The following is a 20,310-nucleotide window of genomic DNA, read 5'->3' as shown; positions in this document are numbered from 1 at the left end:
AAGTGCCTTTGGTGAGCGCATGCATTTATTGAATTAACAGGCAAGTTTTTATTTTATAACGCAGTGGATCAGCTAATGTGGTTTGCTAATATGTGTGATAAGTGGTGTGTATTGTTAAGCACTTGCATTACTAATTTATTGCATATTAAATTATGTGCTGTGATGAAGTCAGGCGGGGTGTATATTATATTGCCATTATGTGATGTGCAGCTTTGTAAGGTAGCCTGAACTGGGGGTGGGTGGGGGTGGAATCCCACTTTTTAATATTTTTCTCCAAAATAAGCAGTGGCCCTCCGGGATCCACTGTTTGCCTTTGTGATCTGACTGATTAGAAGAAAGCAGAAGTTGATGATTATTGCTCTCAGAGGAGGCACAGATATAGAAACACACTGACTCATTAAGCGCCTGTGTTCACCCAATCATGGGCAGAGTTTTTGACATTAAAGAAACAATCATAATGAAAAGAAATTACTGGCCCATGAAACAATAAATGAAAATTCTCATTTATATTTCATGATAGACTCTGAAGCAGAAGTTTTTTTAAATGTGTGACAAAATTGAGTATAATAACTTGTAGATCTTAAAATCTGTTTGGCCTTAACCTTTTTCAAACCTTAGGGATCAGTCAAGCTCGCCTTGCTCCAAAGTAGTAACCCCCTCACCTATTTCCCCCCGCAAAGGAAGGCATATCTCTGCTGATTAGAGAAATCTCACTTTCTAGCATTTTGCTCCAAAATAAACAATGCCTCTCTGAGATCCCCTGTTTACCAATTTGATCTGACTGGTAGAAGAAAGTTAAAGTTCATTATTATGGCTCCAAGAGGAGGCCCAGACATAGAAATATCTCTGAATACCTAAGCATTTAGCATAAATTGATGGCAAGCAGATATTCATATTTACAGCTAATAATTGCTTTCCACTCTACTGTGCAGTTCAGATACTTCAGCATTCAGTGTCATAATCACTTAATTTTGAAAGGTACATGCACGTGAAGACCTGCACCAGATACCTGTAATCAGCCGTGGCTACCCAGGCACCTGTCAATTTTATGTCTAGAGAGGTGTTCTCCCTCCCTTTTCAATTTCAGAACAAAAACAAAATGTAAATCCAGCTCAGTCTGTGAGACTGTTTGTCTTTCTGCTTATATATTTTCTCCCGCTGCACACTTGTTTGACATCTAACATTGTATTTAATTTACTTATTCCATGAGATTAGTCCTTGCATCCTGTCCCTTACTGATGAATCCAGTCTTCTGCAAAAAAAAAAAAAGGGGGGGGGGGAGAAAAGTATGAATAGTGACATAGAAAAGTGCATGAGAGCTCCAAATGTTTAGAGCCAATGGACAAACGAAATGCATACATTGTTAGATTTAAATTCCAGGGGAAGGGATGCAGCTCACAGCATTTGCTCTGCATAGAGAAAGTCCTAGAATGAATCACCAGAATCATAGGAAGGCCTGAGGGATACCCCATCTGAATCTCTGGAGAGGTGCTGCCGGTGATGGACCAGTGGTCTGACTCTGTATAAGGCAGCTTCCCATGTTCCTATTACAGTGGTACCTCAGATTACATATGCTTCAGGTTACATACGCTTCAGGTTACAGACTCTGCTAACCCAGAAATAGTGCTTCAGGTTAAGAACTTTGCTTCAGGATGAGAACAGAAATCGTGCTCCGGCGGCAGAAGGAGGCCCCATTAGCTAAAGTGGTGTTTCAGGTTAAGAACAGTTTCAGGTCAAGTACGGACCTCCAGAACGAATTAAGTACTTAACCTGAGGTACCACTGTATGTCCAAAAACAGGGAATTCTGGCTTGATGTCAGTTAACTCACCAGGATCTGGGTTAATAGCCAGTTTGCTATGTGCTATGGAATATAGTGGTACCTTGGGTTACAGACGCTTCAGGTTACAGACTCTGCTAACCCAGAAATAGTACCTTGGGTTAAGAACTTTGCTTCAGGATGAGAACAGAAATTGTGCTCTGGTGGCGCAGCGGCAGTGGGAGGCCCCATTAGCTAAAGTGGTACCTCAGGTTAAGAACAGTTTCAGGTTAAGAACGGACCTCCAGAATGAATTCAGTTCTTAACCCGAGGTACCACTGTAGTTTTTTAACCTTCTGGATTTATATCGACCTTGAAACACTTTGAAATCCATAAATCTTGGAGATTCGACATTTTAGAATATGTTTCGACCTTCTGTATTAGACATGGCAGCTTCCTCTGTTCCTATGTTAACCTTTTCTTAAAAGTGAAGCTCATTTTATGCCACGAAAATGACTTTCCCTCCCCCCCCCCCCCTCTGCTCCCTAAAAGTCGTGTAACAATTGGAATGTGGGTTTTGTTTTGGGAGGGAGCAAAAATCGTAGGGTCGGAGTGTGAGACAGAGAGATGCAGCTGCTAGTTTTTATCACGTTAAAGCAGCCAGGAGCATTTGGTTTGAGTGACTGAGGCTGCAGTTCCATACATGCTTGCCTGGTATTAGGTCCTATTGAACTTCACAGGACCTACTTCTGAGAAGATATTACAAGACTGAGCTGAAACTCATGCATTACACTGTACACATTTGAACTTTTATCTTTCTTCGCACTACTATACCATGCACTCAGGCGCATGCCTATATTCATTATTATGTTGCACCCAGTGCAGATAACATGTTGGTAAAAGAAGCAGCTGGATTGATGGTACTACAATCATGAAAACTATTCCTTTAAGTCATTTTCAGGTAGATAGCTGTGTTGATCTGTCATAGACTAAATATAAGCTTTCAAGGTACTGTATGAGCTTTCATGTGTAATACACACTTTGTCAGATACTTTGTCACTTCAACCTTATAAATGTTGATGACTGTTAGGGCAGTTGGTTGCACAGGGAAGGGCAAGGGATTTTTAAAGGGATAGATGACCAAAATTAGCTTTAGTATGTATAATGCAACATAAATCCAATATCTCTATTCAGACCAGGTCTCTCCATAGTTTTTAGTTTGGTAATGAGTTGTAATTCAGCAACTTCTCTAAAATTCTTGTGCAATAAGACAGCTATTAATTGATATTAAAGGTGCTACTGGAATTATTAAAAAAGATTTTTTCATCTTGTTATTTATTATGACCTTTAAATCAGTGTTTCTGTTTCATATGTTATTGGTGAAGTAAGATTGTTAAGGAATACGATTAAAGCAAGTTAAGACACATGTACAATGGGATGGTAAATGGTAAAACCATTGATTCCTTGCATTATGCTGCCACGTTTAACCGAATTGAATTTTTCCTAGTTTTATTTTTAATTAGCTCATGCTGAATCCTTATTTTCTTGTAAAGAATGGGATAATGCTCTCTATTTGTGCCTTTAGAGTCTTGAAGACAAGCCATCTGACTCAAGACATGTTGCTATTGGACTTAATTAAAGCAAAGCAAACCAGAATTCTTAACAAAAGTAGGTTTTTCAGTACTGATGAGACAGCAGGATGAGAAAACAGGCCTGCTTCCTGAAAGCTGACTATTTTCTAACCTGTATCAGGCATTCTTTAGCTATTTCTGCCTGAATGAACACAGTTTGGAATACAGTGAGGTAATAAGGTGAGCTAATGAGTACATTATTAAACAGAGACAAAAAAGGAGAAAGTTTGTTTGTTTAAAAAAACCTCAAAGATGATAGAAATGAAAGGGAGAAAAATGACTGCTCACAGTTTTGATTTAACTAAAAAATGAGACACACAAAAAATGAAACTTATAGGGAGATGCTCCATATACTGTATTCAAAAACAGAAAATAATGTGTACACTTCAAGACCTTCTGCTACTTTTCAGAAAGCTGTGTCTACTCACAATGAACTGAGATCTTGCTGTTTTTATGTTGATAATTGCAATGACTGTGCCATACAGATTTTTGAGAGAGTAGAGTATTCGCTCTCTTAGGTACTATTCAAGCCTAATTCTGATGTAGGAGGTATTTTTGATAGGGTGTTGGTGTCACAGGTGGGGAGAGAACTATTTCCCCACCACCAGCATTGACACTCCACCCAAAAAGATCTCCTGGGCTACAATTAGTCTGGAAAAACACCCTTCTATTGGCTACAATAGGGCTTTTTTCAAGCCTAATTGCAATGAAAGAAGTGGGTGCCGTAGGCCACATGGTCACTTGCAGGTACCACAGTGGTATAATGCTACAAGTGGTCGGGTAAATAAATGCAATATTATGTTCACACAGGGTGTTCAGGGCAAATTAAGGTATGTACAGTCCATTTCTGATTCAATGTACTTCAGCGCTCTCAAGAGCATGGGACCAGTTTAGCTGTGCGGCCACATGTGCCCACTGGATGGCTTAAAACTGTAGAACTGGTACTTTTGCGTGTGCCATATAATATTCATTCCACACCTAAAATAAGTTGATCTTTTAGTCTGGCGTCAGCTATGCTCTGGAGCTCTCTGCCCATTAGATATGGCCAAATTTTTCAATTTCAATTTCTCATTTCCCCATTCTTAAATTCAGTTCTCTGAATTCTTAAAAAAAAAACAACCTCATCAGCCCTTATTTTGCACATTTCCCCTAATGCACACATTTTTGTATGCAATCCACCAATATAATGTATTATATGATTGTCACTAATATATCCATTTTTAATCATACTTTGTTGTTGTATATTTTCTTCACAATACATTGCTGGAGAGCTACACCACAATTCAGAAAAATGTGGACTTCAGAGAATGGCTCAGTTCTGGTCCTCACATTGTTTCAGAAAACACCTGCTAAAAACTTCTTTGTTCCAGCAAAGCCTACCCAGGCATGTGATTTTAGTAGCTGGATAGCTCAGTTGGTTAGATTATGGTGCAGATAATGCCAAGGTTGCAGTTTTGATCCCCGTAAGGGACATCTGCATTGCAGGGGTTGGACTAAATGATCCTCAAGGTCCCTTCCAGCTCTATGATTCTGTGTTTTAAAATACTGCTTTTATTTTATATTTCCCTTTTTTAAAATGTAACTTTTAAAAAATGGTCTTCAATATCATTATGAAGCAAGTCAGGGAATTCCTGTCATGGGAGGATTTAGGTCCCCCCCCCCCCCCATTTCTCTGGTATGGGAAAGCATAAAAGAAGGAGATTAAATAAATCGTTTGGCATAAATTCAGGCAAAGCATACCTGTCAGTATCTTAATTAAAGGGAACTTGGGGTCTTACGAAGTCTGCTCAGCTGGGAGGGAAGCACTGAGTAGAGGTGAACATATCAGATTCAAGTGGCTGTTCCAGAGCTGTGTGCTTTCTAACACACGTGTGAAACTTTTGTACAGTTGTGTCTATTTCAGGGGTGTCAACTTGAACAAAGTATTGGGGGAGGCTGGTAAGTACCCATTAACTTTGGGGAGATGCAGCCCCCTCAAACATTTTATTGGGGGGAGCCAAAGAGCCCCTCGGCCCCTACGAGTTGGCTCCTGTGCTCCATTAACTTCACTGGAGCAGCCAAAATGATGCATACACAAAGCTGATGCTTTGAATTTAGGTAGAGGCATACATTTTATTTGTATATAGACAATATAGCTGCCATTTACTTAATCCTTTCAGCCAGGATAATCCAATAATTTGAGAGCAGGTCAGTGCTGCTTGTGGATGTGCATTGTTCATAGGTAAAGGTAAAGGGACCCCTGACCATTAGGTCCAGTCGTGACTGACTCTGGGGTTGCAGCGCTCATCTTGCTTTATTGGCCGAGGGAGCCGGCGTACAGCTTCCGGGTCATGTGGCCAGCATGACTAAGCCGCTTCTGGCGAACCAGAGCAGCGCACGGAAATGCCGTTTACCTTCCCGCCGGAGCGGTACCTACCGTATTTTTCGTTCTATAGGGCGCACTGGCCCATAGGACGCACCTCGTTTTTTTGGGGGGGGAATGAATAAAAAAAATTATTCCCCCCCCCTGCCGCGGCTGCCGCCCCAAGCCTTGTGCACACCTGCAAGAAGCACGGGGCACCCTCCGGAGGGCTCCGCGTGCTTCGGGCTGCAGGCTACCGCCCCAAGCCTCGCACGCTCGGCGGGACCTCCTGCCGGGCGCGCAAGGCTTGCAGACACTCGCCCGAAGCACGGGGAGCCCTCCGGAGGGCTCCGCGTGCTTCGGGCTGCAGGCTACCGCCCCAAGCCTCGCACGCTCCGCGGGACCTCCCACCGGGCGCGCAAGGCTTGCAGACACTCGCCCAAAGCACGGGGAGCCCTCCGGAGGGCTCCCCATGCTTCGGGCGACAGGCTGCCGCCCCAAGCCTCGCGCGCTCGGCGGGACCTCCTGCCGGGCGCGCAAGGCTTGCAGACACTCGCCCGAAGCACGGGGAGCCCTCCGGAGGGCTCCCTGTGCTTCGGGCGACAAACTGCCGCCCCAAGCCTCGCGCGCTTGGCAGGACCTCCTGCCGGGCGCGCAAGGCTTGCAGACACTCGCCCGAAGCACGGGGAGCCCTCCGGAGGGCTCGCGTGCTTCGGGCGACAAGCTGCCGCCCCAAGCCTCGCGCGCTCGGCGGGACCTCCTGCCGGGCGCGCAAGGATTGCGGACACTCATCGGGGCTGCAGGCTGCTGCCGGCAAGCCTTGTGAGCCCGCGGGAACTCCCACCGGGCTTGCAAGGCTTGCGGATAGCTTCCTGAAGCCTGGAGAGCGAGAGGGGTCGGTGCGCACCGATGCCTCTCGCTCTCCAGGCTTCAGCGAAAGCCTGCATTCGCCCCATAGGACGCACACACATTTCCCCTTCATTTTTGGAGGGGAAAAAGTGTGTCCTATGGAGCGAAAAATACGGTATTTATCTACTTGCACTTTGACATGCTTTGAAACTGCTAGGTTGGCAGGAGCAGGGACCAAGCAATGGGAGCTCACCCCGTCGCCGGAGATTCAAACCGCCAACCTTCTGATCGGCAAGTCCTAGGCTCTGTGGTTTAACCCACAGCACCACCCGCGTCCCATTAAGGTGCTGTTTTTTCACCATGCAGGTTCAAGACAAGCTTGGGGCCCGAGAAACTGCCCTCTCCCTTGTGTGCTGCCCAATGCACTCTGGTTACCATCTGAGAACGTGCTCTGTATGCCTCTGCCTGATGGACAGGGACTCACTAGGAGCATGGCCTTTTCAGTTGTGGCACCAACATTGTGGAATGCCCTCCCATCAGGCCCCGATTTTATATAGCTTCCAGTGATAAGCTAAAACCTGGCTTTTTGTAAAGCATTTGTGCTGAATTGTTATGAGTTGCTTCGGGTCAGCGCTTGGTGCTTGCTTTCCACCAGTTTCATTCGGCTGATTGGTTTAGATATTTATTGTGTAATTCTTGTTCTTTTGTGACCGTGTGGATTCATTGTTGCTGTTGCATATTGTGGTCTTTTATTGATTGCTACCCACCATGGGTTCTTGGAGCAATTTTTAAACAAAATATAAATATCCTATTACAATTACTACATGGTGACTTTGTCTCTATAGCATTTAACACACGCAATCGTAGCATTGCATTAATAGTGTTAGACAGCACTAATGTTTGTGCTGCTTTGTACAAAAGCCATAATATTTCGAGTAAGGAGGAGAACAGTAACTGAGAGAGGGGGCTGGAATGTGAAATTTGAACTGGTGACATTTGAGCTCACATTACTAACCACTGCACAACACCACCATCAGCTTTCATTCATGATCTTCTTTAGTATGCTCCGATAAATTGCTGAAGTCATTAATACATCTGATCAGTTATGGTAAAGGTTGTGTGACTAGGGTTTGAAGCTCTTTTAAGTTTTCAAAGACTAGTATTTTATTTGAATTTCACAGAGTTGCTTCTCTAATGTTTCAGGGTAACATTCTTCTGGAAATGTGTGTGTTGGTGTTAGAATCACTATACTAGGGATTAAATGATCAAAGTATTTTTTAAAATAATAATAATAATAATAATAATAATAATAATAATAATAATTGAATACAACCTGCCTCATGCAGATTCCTTTTCATGAATATAGGTGTCTTTGTCGGTAATGGGTATTATGGATAAATTGCTTTTCCTCTGTCCTATTCTCTGTTCTGTCTGTCATTCCGAAAGTGCAGGGAAATGAAGAAGGCATATTGATCTGGGATTTCTCTTGTGGATTAAAAGGGTTTACATCCACCTAGGCTTGACCTTAATCCAGAAAGGCAATAATGCCAAATTCATGAAATGAATTATGAGTAGTCCATCACCTCAGTGGCTTCTCACAAAAGCATAACTAGAGCTAAACATGCATGCTATTGCTATTTGGGGGGTGGAGAGGACATTTTGTTAGGTTTACACACATACAAACTTTTCAAACAGCCAGTTGGAATATGTGGCATCACCTTTAACACAAGACAGTCCTAGAGAGCTATCTAGGGGGGGGGGGCATGTTTTTCCTGAAAGATTGAACAGAAATGTTTTTTTAAAAAACACGTTTCCCAGTTCTGTCTCTCTCTCTCTCTCTCTCTCTCTCTCTCTCTCTCTCTCTCTCTCTCTCTCTGTGTGTGTGTGTGTGTGTGTGTGTATGTTCTGTTCAAGAGGGATAACAGGCAAAGGAAGTAAAGAGGACCTTTCTTCATAAGAGACAGGAAAGGTCTAACAAAAAGAGGATAAGTGCAAGTAAAGAGTTCATTGGGCACAAGATAGGCAAGTAGAAACCAATCAGAAGGAGTGCAGCAGAAGCTGGGTTGAAAGAAAGAAAGAGAGGAAAGTAGCAGACTTTGGTTGAGGTGCAGCTGAGATGATGATTTACACTGCAATCCTTTACTACTACTCAAAAAACAATCCCCATTGAATTCAATGGAAATTATTGCAGGTAACTGCATATAGAATTGCAGCCTTATTTGTTTACAAATTTGTTCCTAGATTATGCTCACCTGACTGGGGAACAACTGAGAGTAGTTAAAAGGGCTGCAGAATAAAAGGACTCCTTTGGAGGAAGGGTGGGATATAGATTGAATAAATAATAAATAATATTTATCTGGAGCCCCCTCCCTTCCTGCTGTTTGTTTGATAAATTGGGAGGGGAAGGTATGTTGTGGGCTGTGTAAGATTAGGCAGTGTGCCAGGATGTAGCCCAAGGCATGCAGTTTGCACGTCTGAACAATAAATATTTTTTTTTTAATTGGAGGCTATGCATACTGATCAGAGAATGTGCATACTGCCCACAGATTGTACAAAATGCAGTCTACATATCTGTATTCCACAAAGCCTGTTGGAGATTATGCATAACAGTGAGAGAGTGTCCAAAATTTAATACATTCTGGAGGAGTTGCTGCAATGGAACCTTGCATAGAGTAGAAAAGAATTTGCTCTCCACCACAAGAATGAGTTTGAAAGCTTTACTGGAGAACAGTTTAAATTTAAAACATTGCAAAATACAAAGTAATACATTGCTCTTAAACAAACAAGCAACGCGGTCCAGTCTTCTTTAAGTCCTTAATTCAGTTCAATAAACTTTTTCCTCTCTTTCTGGTCCCAACTTTCTTGTTCACCATCATGGAACTTAGCCACTACTGCTGTTGCAGTGGGTCCATTGCTGATGCCAGGATGAGTCATGAATTAGCCGAAAGACTGAAACTGAAGCATCCAACCTTTGCTGCTGCTTTTGCCATAATGAAAACTCCTGTGCCTAATGCAAACTTCTCTTTGCAAAATGTATTCAAACACAGTGCATACAAACATTGCATTTTATGCTGTTATATATTTAACACATTCCCCAAGGCCTGCTGGGAATTATGTATACTGTCCAGGAAATGTGTACAGCTCCATCTTCATGGAAGAAATATGTGGCACCTTTTTCATGAGGCCTGTTAAAGTGTACACAATGGCTGCTTTTACGCACATTAACTGATCAACTCACATTCCCCTTAACATAACCTGGCTGAGTCACATGATGATCTGGTACATCAGCTACCCACATGAATGTATCACATTCATGTTTAGTCTTTGGCATTCATAGGATAACAGTGTAGAGCTGTTACCACAAGTCACACAATTTAATAAGGGCTTCTTTTTTTTTAGCTGGTTTGATTGTGGCTTATTTAATCTGACCTTTCCTGCATCTTTTGAAAAGTTATCCTGTTGCACTTAACATCCTTCAAGGACTCTCATCACTCCCAATGCTGAGATAATTTGAGAGTTGGAATAGGAGCCCAGCACCCCAAAAGGAAATGGTTGGCATGAATTTAAAGTTGTACATTATTTTTCAGCCCAAACTTAAAGAGAATCATTAATTGCTTTTTGGGGTTTTTTAGAATGGGAATGAAGATTCTGTGAAAGATCACCTCACTGTAGGATGCCTATAAAATCATATAAAAAGATCTTTCCTCATGGGTAATTATTCAAAATGTCTTTTAGAGCTGTCACCACGAAAAGGTCATAACCAGAAACCATACAGGGATATCTGGCTTGCTGAAGTTATAAATAAAGAGAAATGGTAGCATAGCTTATATGCCTCTGTATGAGAACTGCTGCTTATTATGTATTATTTACTTCCACCTATTACAGCTGCACAGAGAAGTCCCCTTCAGGCTGCGGGTCCCTATTTTTGCTGTGATAGATGATAAATGTGAAGGGGATTGAAGGTGAAAAGGGTAAAATTCTAGCTTTACTTAAAAAAAATATAGAAAAATAAAGCTGTTCTCTTCTCGATCAGACTGGACTTTTCATTGCCTAAATGTCCCGCAAGAAGTTTAAGAGCCGTTCCATGGACCCCACTTAGATGAACTCCAGCCCCCCACTCCTATATGGTGTGGGAATAAGTGGGCATCAGATATTGTGATACAATCACACTTTCTCTCTGCTAATGCTTTTCGTGAGTTCCTCAACTCTTAAGCAAAGTGGCAAACCTTATCCAGGACTTGCAGAAGTTCTGCAGTTCATTTAAGGAATCTTAAGTAAGGTGGCGCTGTGGGTTAAACCACAGAGCCTAGGGCTTGCCAATCAGAAAGTTGGCGTTTCGAATCCCCGTGACGGGGTGAGCTCCCATTGCTTGGTCCCTGCTCCTGCCAACCTAGCAGTTTGAAAGCACGTCAAAGTGCAAGTAGATAAATAGGTACCGCTCCGGTGGGAAGGTAAACAGCATTTCTGTGCACTGCTCTGGTTCGCCAGAAGCGGCTTAGTCATGCTGGCTACATGACCTGGAAGCTGTACGCCGGCTCCCTCAGCCAGTAAAGCGAGATGAGGTCTGCAACCCCAGAGTCGTCCGCGACTGGACCTAGTGGTCAGGGGTCCCTTTACCTTTACCTTTAAGTAAGGTGGCATAGCAAGGTGCTGCTGTGGAGCTGCTCTCACGTCACCAGTGTTGCTGCTTCTTATCTGGATGTTGTGGGGGCAGAGTGGTGATGAGGTCTGGGCTGTAGAGGTGCACCAGCAGGGGCTACAGATTAGCTATGCTAGTGCAACCACACAGCCCCAGCTTTGCTGCTACCCTGCTACACACCACACACCTTCCAAGTAAGTGGCATTGACTGAGGTGCTCAGAGGCTGCCTCTGCAGTTCCACACATCATGCTGCTGTTGCCTGCACATCTCTTGCCTGAACTGCTGAACTGTAGGTAACCCAGGGTTTAAGGCTACTGCAGGATAAGGCTGCCAGCATGGACAAGTTGCTTGCAGGAGTGTGGCTTGTCCACATTCTGGTTTGGCCTTTGTGGCTAATAATGTTCAGCAGAAGGGAATGGCTCCAGGAGGTAACATACACCTCCTTGCAAGAGGAGATGGCCCCTACTGCCTTGAAAGAGGCAATTGTGAGTCTGCACTTTAAAGGCCCTCATTGAAAAAAGAGACAAGGCGTGTACTTTTGTAAACCAAGAAAATCTTTATTAGTATTATTATTTTTAACCCTCATGGGATCCTGAGGATTAAAACAATTGATCACAGATATTCCCTTTTGGGCAAGTTGGAAGAGTTGCTTCAAGACACTCTCAAATGACTGGTTATTTAGATCCATTTCAGCCTGGTTCCAGGCCTGATTTTGGCACAGAAACTGACTTGGATCACTCTGGTGATTGATGCATGTTGGGAGAAAGAGGGCAGAGTAGCTCTGCTCATTCTCACGGATGTCTTTTAGGCTTTAGGTGATGACCACAGTGGTCATCACTTTTTGATTGCTTGAAAGCATAGGGCAGATTTAACACAGTGGCTTATCTTAAGAAAAAGCCAGCATCACAACAGAAATTTGTCTCCAGAATTTCAGTTCATTCCTTTTTAATAATATGCTAGCAAGCGGTCCTCGCTTTTAAAAATTAAAATTATTTAAAAACAGTATTTTTGCTTGATAATAGTGTGTAAAATCATGGCTATTATTTGTAGCAATTTGCTGCTGCTTCACCAAAGATATAGATCACTGGTTTCACTGTGTTCCGTAACACTAAGCAATTTATTTATTTTTTGAAAAATTGTAAATGCACTTTTAAAAATATAAGGACTTGCAAATACACAGCTTCCTGGAACAGATCCATCAAATATCTATGTGAGTACTTGATAATGCTGGGTAGTTCTGCTGAGATTTGGGAATTTGTAGGAAACAAGACACTTATTTAAACTTCAGTAATAAGTGATTTAACTATTGCTAATATCTAAGCAGCCCTAACGGGCTTTGCAATAACCGTGAGTGGTCAGTTAACATGTACAGAATCCAACATCCATTTCCCACTCATATTGTGCTATATTAGGGACATGGGTGGTGCTGTGGTCTAAACCACTGAGCCTCTTGGGCTTGATGATTGAAAGGCTGGCAGTTTGAGTCCACGCAATGGGGTGAGCTCCATTGCTCTGTCCCAGTTCCTGCCAGCCTAGCAGTTTGAAAGCACAACAGTGCAAGTAGATAAATAGGTACTGCTGTGGTGGGAAAGTAAATGGTGCTCTGGCACTCATCACAGTCCTCTGTGCGCCAGTAGCAGTTTAGTCATGCTGGCCACCTGACCCAGAAAGCTGTCTGTGGACAAACACTGGCTCCCTTGGCCTGAAACGAGATGAGTGCCACACCCCATAGTTGCCTTAGACTGGACTTAGCCATCCAGGGGTCATTTAACTTACCTTTATATTGGTTGACTTTTAACTGTTGGTTAATCTCATTCAGAAGCCTCTCAAAGCACTATTGGTTTGATCTGCATCTTTCATCTCTTAATTCATTATAGAGTAGTGAAGAAATTTGTACTAAAAATAGCCTCCTAGTTTGATTCTGAGTTGTAAAGTTCACTCCTTCCTGTTGAAAGTAAAATGGGAGAATTTCTTTTTTTAAATGAAGTTGCATATTAGTGAGATTTGTACAGACCAAAGAAGACAACTTAATACTGCAATAACAGCGCTGATTCGTGGTAAACTTGTATCTGCCATTGATGCAACCACTCATGCTTAAAATCTCCCAGGGAAGATCTAAGAAGACCGCCATGTTCAACAGTTAATTCCAATCACATTTGGAATAAGAGAATTATTGATGAGTTTCACATGAAAACAAACATGCATAGCTTGCAGCAGGAAATATCATTAGAAAAACATATGTCACTGGAAAGCTAGTGGGAATTTAGTCAAGCTGGAAGTATTCCTTGAAGATACTTGTGTGGCACAATCTGCAAAAGCACTTTGCTACTGAGCTTGCATGATAACAAATGTGCTATTCTGGAAAAAAAGCCATATTTGAAGATATACAGTAAATTTATACCAGGAATGCAGAACTTTCAGATGTTTGTGAACTCAACTTCTTTCAGCCCCAGTCAGAATGGCCAATGGTCAGGGATGATGGAAATCGTTGTCTAGATACAGGCTAGCAGAGGGCCACAGATTCCTCAACCTTGATTTATAGCTGTGTCATTTGCTAGCCTGTGGTTTTTAATTGGTTTCCCCAAACCATGATATGAACAACAGGGGAAGTCAGAAAAGTCACCTCAGCTGATGATATCAGGCAGCTTGAAACTCTCTACTAGGAGTGGTCTATTTTATTATCTTACCTGATCTGGATTGAAATCTTTGTGTATGGCAAGGTACTGGGTCTTTAAGGACTGGATCAAACTAAATAGTTGTGCTAACTGGCATCCGTGCAATGAGTCCTGCTAGTTCACTGGGGCTTTCCCCCTCCTCTATGCCCTGAAATCAGCTTGGATAGGTGAGGGGAACCCTCAGAACAGTGCATGGGGGAAAGGAGATCATTCCATCTAGCAAGCAGAAAGACTTGTGCTGACAGAATGAACATATTAGCACAATGTTGACTTCCATCCTAACCCTTTACCTTCCTTGCAATCCAAATCTGGATTGAAGAGCAAATTATTTATAAAAAGCCATCACACATTTCCTAATCAATTATTAGTTGAGCTTTCCATTCTTTACATAGAGGGTGACTCAAAATTGACCATGCAGCTGGAAACTCCATAGTACAGGTTGTTGTTTTTTTGTGTGTGTTTTTAAAGCTGGGTTTCTGACTGTCACAAAATCTGTTTTGCAAACTAGGATTTGTATTCGTGGTCTTTAGCACATCATCACCATGTTTTTGAACAAAACTTCGCATCCAGCTTTCAGGACTTGCATTGAACTAATCTTTTATAACTTTTCAAAATTCATTATGCTTTCATAATGTGGTAATGAAAATGATTTGAATTTGAGTTTTGCCTTTCTCCAGAGACATTAAAAAAATAATAATCTAAAACCATAGGCCTCATTTGGGCAATTAGCTTCTTTCCAGACTGCTTTACAAACACAATCATTTTCTGTGTGAAATTCACAAGTCACAACAGATATTTTTTTCCAAGGTCAAAGGGTTTCATTCAAGTGGTGGCAAGCTTAAGATGTGATGACGCATTTCCACTTATTTGTTTGCAGTCTGTGTGAGAGACAGGAGAGAATTCCCCCGGATGCAACCATTTTTTTGAAGGGGGAGGGTGCTAGAATGAGTATGGTTAGAAAAAGAAAAATTCCTCCATACTTGAGATTGATTGTTTGAGTAACTAAATGGAATACAATGTCTAAAGAAATTGGAAGTGTAGTAATTCATTCTGTTCTGATGAAACTGTTCTGAAGCGTGGACTTGAGAGCCAGTGTTAAGTGTGGGGAAGTAGTCTGGGGCATAACCTTTTGGGGGATGAGGAAAATTACCCCAAGCCTCATGCATGAAGGAGGCCACATCAACTATGGCAATCAACCATATAGACTGGCTTCTTTTTATTCTTTGGCGATCACTCGTAGCTGAGTAAGATTGTCTTCCATAAACACGGTTTAACAATGAGTCCGTAAGTGACTGTGGAGGCCAATTCTGGATCCACACGTCCTTCCACCGTGGGGACATTGATTTCTGGGGGGGAGTTGATCACAGTGTGGATTTGCCAGGCGTGCCTTTCTCTTAGCATGTTTCTTCCTTGCATCCTGAGTTTGAGTGTCTTCAAAGCCCATGACACCTTTGGTAAAGACTGTTCTCCAACTGGAGCACTCGCAGGCCAGTGTTTCCCAGTTGTCAGTGTTTATACTACATTTTTTTAGATTTGCTTTGAGACAGTCTTTAAACCTTTTTTGTTGACCACCAGCATTACGCTTTCCATTTTTAAGTTAGGAGTAGAGTAGTTGCTTTGGAAGACGATCATCAGGCATCTGCACAACTTGACCAGTCCAACAAAGATTGGCATTGCCATACTGTTGCCCCCTTTCCTCCGCCTTGAATCCCAGTAACCTAAGCACGATAAGCTTCATCGGGAAAAACACACATACATTCCTGCTTTTCCATTCTTTAAACCATGCTCAAGGTGGCTCACAACATAAAAAATACACAATTCCAACATAACAAAAGTAGTCACAAACAATAAATAAAACATGTCCAAATTGAGCACTTTCCACATAAATCTTATCTAAAACTAAGACACAAAAAGCAACAACCCTTCTCTCCCCACAACAATACCCCCTAAAGAGCAGCCATAGCTTTTGTAGCTGGAGTCAATCAGGATTCTGCCCTCCCAGGCCAGTTGGAAAAAGACCTGCAGGGCAGAGAACAGGAGTCACAACCATGAAACAAACTCTGCTGTGGGGTAGTCATATCTTTTTATGCACTAGCTAAATTACTTACATTAGAAACACACACACACACACACACAGAGAGAGAGAGAGAGAGAGAGAGAGAGAGAGAGAGAGAGTTGGCTGTTAGTGTACCACCAGTTAGACTTACAGGGCAATCTTTTGCATGTCTACTCAGAAGTAAGTCCCACTGAGTTCAGTGGCAATTTCAGTTTGTACATGACTGCAGAATTAATGTTTCAGAAGTGGAGTCAGCTACTCCAACACCTCATCAAGAAAAATAGCAATTGGTCCAGTTTCTCCACTTTTTGGCCATTCTGGGAGGAGTCAGGAGGCTTGACAGAGGTTTGTGCTTTAGTCCTGGTGCCAAATGTTGTATTTTGAGCCAATCTGGAATTTTAGTGCACCAAGCATGCCTTCATTGTTTTCATATGCCCTTTACACCCAAAACAGACAGTGGCACTCTGTAATCTTTGGGCACTTTGAAATATCTGGTTCCAGTGCTTTAGAAGCCAAAAGGGCTTCTAAAACCTCTTTAGGAAAAAAATAAAAATAAAAGTTGTTAGATGGTAAGACAACAAGGAAAACAACAATTTCATTTCCATTTATGTGTATTAAGGTAGTGTAATAAACAATCTCATCTTAATTCTCTTCTTTTGACAAGGTCTATGTTGTGACAAGTGTGTGCATGATATTAGTCATACGTAGGGAGTGGGGAAGAAATTCAGTTCAGTGTGCATTTAAAGCCTGAGCTGTCAATTTCACACTTTCAGAAACTCTATGTGAACTGAAACACAGCTAACCTTTGAAAATCACACTTATCTGAATTTTTGGTGCAGTTCTCCATCCAAACAATGTTTACAAAAATGCATATATTAGGGGAAAGTGTACATAAAAATGAAGATATTAGTGAAATGTTGCGGGGGGGGCACCCCCCTGTCACCATCCTCTATCTGGCTCTGTCTAGCAGATTCAGAATGAAATGTTTTGAATTACTTTCTTTTGACCCCAAATGCTCAGAAAAACCTGTCAAAATCTTCAGTCATTTGAAAACTAGAATGTTTTTTTTTAAAAAAAATTAACATCAGGGAGTACCTTTCATGTGGTTAACAAGTATACAGTCATACCTTGGATATCAAACACCTTGGCTCCTGAACCAATCGGCTCCCAAATGATCAAAACCTGTAAGTGAATATTCCAGTTTTCAAACAATTTTTGGAAGCCGGACATCCAGTGCAGCTTCAGCGGCTTCCGATTGTCTGCAGGAGCTTCCTGCAGCCAATCTGAAGCCGCGCTTTGGTTTCCAAATGTTTTGAAAGTCAAACAGACCTCTGGAACGGATTCCGTTTGACTTCCAAAGTACGACTGTATTTTGCAAATAAACTGAATAAGCTGAACTATATCATTGACTGAAGCCCCAGGGCTTTCTGCAGTATAAATAGCCTGTGGGAAACTTTCAGTTGTTCCTAGATAGTTGCTGCAGGTGCACGCTCAGGAGAAAATGCCAGAAGCTATTAGAAGCATCCAGAACTGAGCTACCTGTGAAATGATTGGTCAGTTCACGGAAGACACGTCTGTCGCCCAGTTGGGTTGCCATTTGTAAAACTAGAATGTCCACAACATCATCCAAGTGACGTCAGTCAGCATTTCAATTTCAAACATTCTGATTATTTCTGCTTTTAGCTAAGTATTTTTTATTTATTTACTTGATTTGGGGGGGGGGGCTGCTGACCACCTGGTGCACACACACACACACACACACACACACACCAATTATGCCCATGACCTTGCTCATGAAACAACAGGGAAGGACAGAAGTGAAGAGACATTACTATCTCATTTCTTCAAATAGGATGCCATTGCCCTCCCCCGAAGTCTTATTGAATCAGAGATACGCCTCCTTCTTATCCAATTAGCCAGATTCTCACTGGCCTTACGGCATTTCACCATCAGTACAGATGAGAATTCCTCACCTGAAAATTCAGAGCCAGCCCTATCCATCTCCAGGGCACTGGGCTGTTCAAAAATGAAATGAATTTGAGGCTCATTCTTCCAGGCCAGGGGGTGGACTTTACACTTTTGGCAGCAATGCCTGACATTAGTTGCCTCCTCCTTCATCTCTGCAAAGCTCATTTTTGCTTAAGAAACACATCCTCCATGCTTTAAATGACTCATCATTGGCATGCCTCTCTGTTAAGAGTTCCCAAAGCTTTTGCAACCCAACGGAGTGAAAAGTTGAGAAACTGTGACTGTAATGTCTCCATGCTCTGTATCACTGCACTGTACTCAAGGCAGCTGACACCTCCAGGCTTGACATGAATTTATTGTCATGAGCAACTTGCAGAGAGTGCAGCAAAGGAGCTGGAGGAACTGATAACATCTTGTCAAAACATCCTCCAGAACTTGGATATGTCCTCATTCTGAATGTGCCCCTGAAATGAAAGGCAAGCCATATCACCTGAAGCATTTAAACTGGCCTGACAACAATGTTTTGAAAATAATCCAGCCTGGGGAGGGATGGTCCCCTGTGATTCTGAACCTTCCCGGATAATGATAGAAAATTCAGAAACCACTAAGAAATTCTACTTACTTTTTAAAAGGTACAATGATTTTCTGTACACTTTCCTTCCCTCTCTTATTAATCAGTACAGCTCTCTAACACTATAAGTCTCTAGCTAATAAAATGACACTCTAACTAATTATATAATTCTGTTATGCAGTAACTCTCTAATTCAATAACGTCCTGACTCTCTGTCTCCCTCCCTCTGCTTCCTCTGTCTTCGAACTCCCCTCAAAGATATGCTTTCACCAAAGACTTGTGGCAAGTCACCCAGCTGGATGATGTGTCATAATGAAAGCTATGTTACTGTTACTTTGCAACCTTGCTCAGCAGTGGTCTTCTTAATATTAGTTTTGCATAGCTTTCAGTGGATCTTTATTTTTATTTACCTAAAAGAACTCTAGACCACCCTTTTTCTTGTGATGCCCAGTGCAGTGTCCAATCATAAAAAATTATAAGAAATCAACATAATATCCTTCAAACAAAAATAATACACAACTGTTGAGGTAGGACAGAGGACAGCCACACAATCCCTGGGGAAATGAAAATTGCGTAACCTGGTGACAGAAAGATTGTAGTGTAGTTAAGTATTCCATATGTGTTTTCCTTCATGAGCATCTTTGGCTTTGTAAGTGCATTCATCTAGTTTCTGCCTGCTCATGGAGATATTAAAACAATGAACACATTTTGTGCACATTCCAGGTTGATTCTCTGTAGCACCCAGAATACTTTGCATTTGATGGGTCTGAGACTGTTGCAATAGTGGTTTGAAGAAAGTTTACAGCAGGCAGGGCCAAACTTTGTCCTCCAGCTGTTTTGGGACTACAGTTCCCATCATCCCTGACCCTTGGTCCTGTTAGCTAGGGATGATGGGAGTTGTAGTCCCAAAACAGCTGGAGGGCCAGGTTTTGCCATGCCTGGTTTACAGTAAGGAATTGGTTGGAACTTTTCCAAATAATACCACAGCTTTCTATTTCTATTTATTTCACAAAAAATATATACCATTTGAATGTAAAAAATCAAAATCAAAGCAGTTTATCTGCATCTGCCCAGGAAAGGTACATGTCTCAGTGATGAAGCCACATACATTGCATGCAGAAGGTCTCAGCATCTCCAGGTCAGCCTCCACCTGAAACCCCAGAGTCCTGCTTCTCACCAGTGTAGGCAATGCTGCGTCTAGCTCAGTAAACATCTGGATCAGCATAAAGCAGCTTCGTATATTCCTGTCTGCTGTCTTCAAAAATTGATTTTAGTTGCCCCAACAAGACACCAGTGCTCCCAGTGTCTGTTCTTTTCGGTACAATTTTTTTCTTAACAGTTTGTTTTCAAACTTCCTTTTTCTTCTTTATACATCTGTGTATTTAACTTCTGCATCTTCCATTCTTGTACTCCAAGTTTTTTATTTATTTATTTAGATGATAGATAGATAGATAGATAGATAGATAGATAGATGATAGATAGATTGTACTTGTTAGTCAATAAACAAGCACCAAGTGCATGTCACGTTAGATTTGATCGGCAGAAATCCCCTTTAACATGTGTGCAACAAAATTCTTTGTCTGCTTGTATTATTAATTATGAATCTCCTTTTACACATATTTTTGAAGGTGATATCCAGTCATATCATAAAACCAGCTAAAATGCTTTTTTTAAAAAAACAGTACAAAACAACTGGAAATGGGTTTAAAGCAATAAAAAATTAACACCTAAGGCAAGAGACCTTTTCATCCAACGGGGGGGGGGGGGGAATAATGGAAAGCCAGAGATTTTACAGACATATATCTTAGTTATCGGACATATG

The 20,310-nt window shown here is 41.9% G+C and overlaps 1 protein-coding gene and 1 long non-coding RNA gene across 3 annotated transcripts in view; one reads left to right on the top strand and one right to left on the bottom strand.

Moving 5' to 3' along the window:
- Nucleotides 1-20,310, top strand: part of CDH20 (cadherin 20) — a 162,873-nt gene that overhangs the window by 56,851 nt on the left and 85,712 nt on the right. The window lies entirely within an intron of this gene.
- LOC308481137 lies at nt 18,255-18,731 on the bottom strand. Its single transcript, XR_013988472.1, has 2 exons — nt 18,540-18,731; nt 18,255-18,381 (listed from the first exon to the last, which is right to left on the bottom strand). It is a non-coding gene; the product is annotated as an uncharacterized lncRNA (long non-coding RNA).

The sequence above is a fragment of the Podarcis pityusensis genome (assembly GCF_964106645.2).
Source record: "Podarcis pityusensis genome assembly, chromosome: 7".
NCBI classification, from domain to species: Eukaryota; Metazoa; Chordata; class Lepidosauria; order Squamata; family Lacertidae; genus Podarcis; species Podarcis pityusensis.
This window is presented reverse-complemented; position numbering and strand designations above follow the sequence as displayed.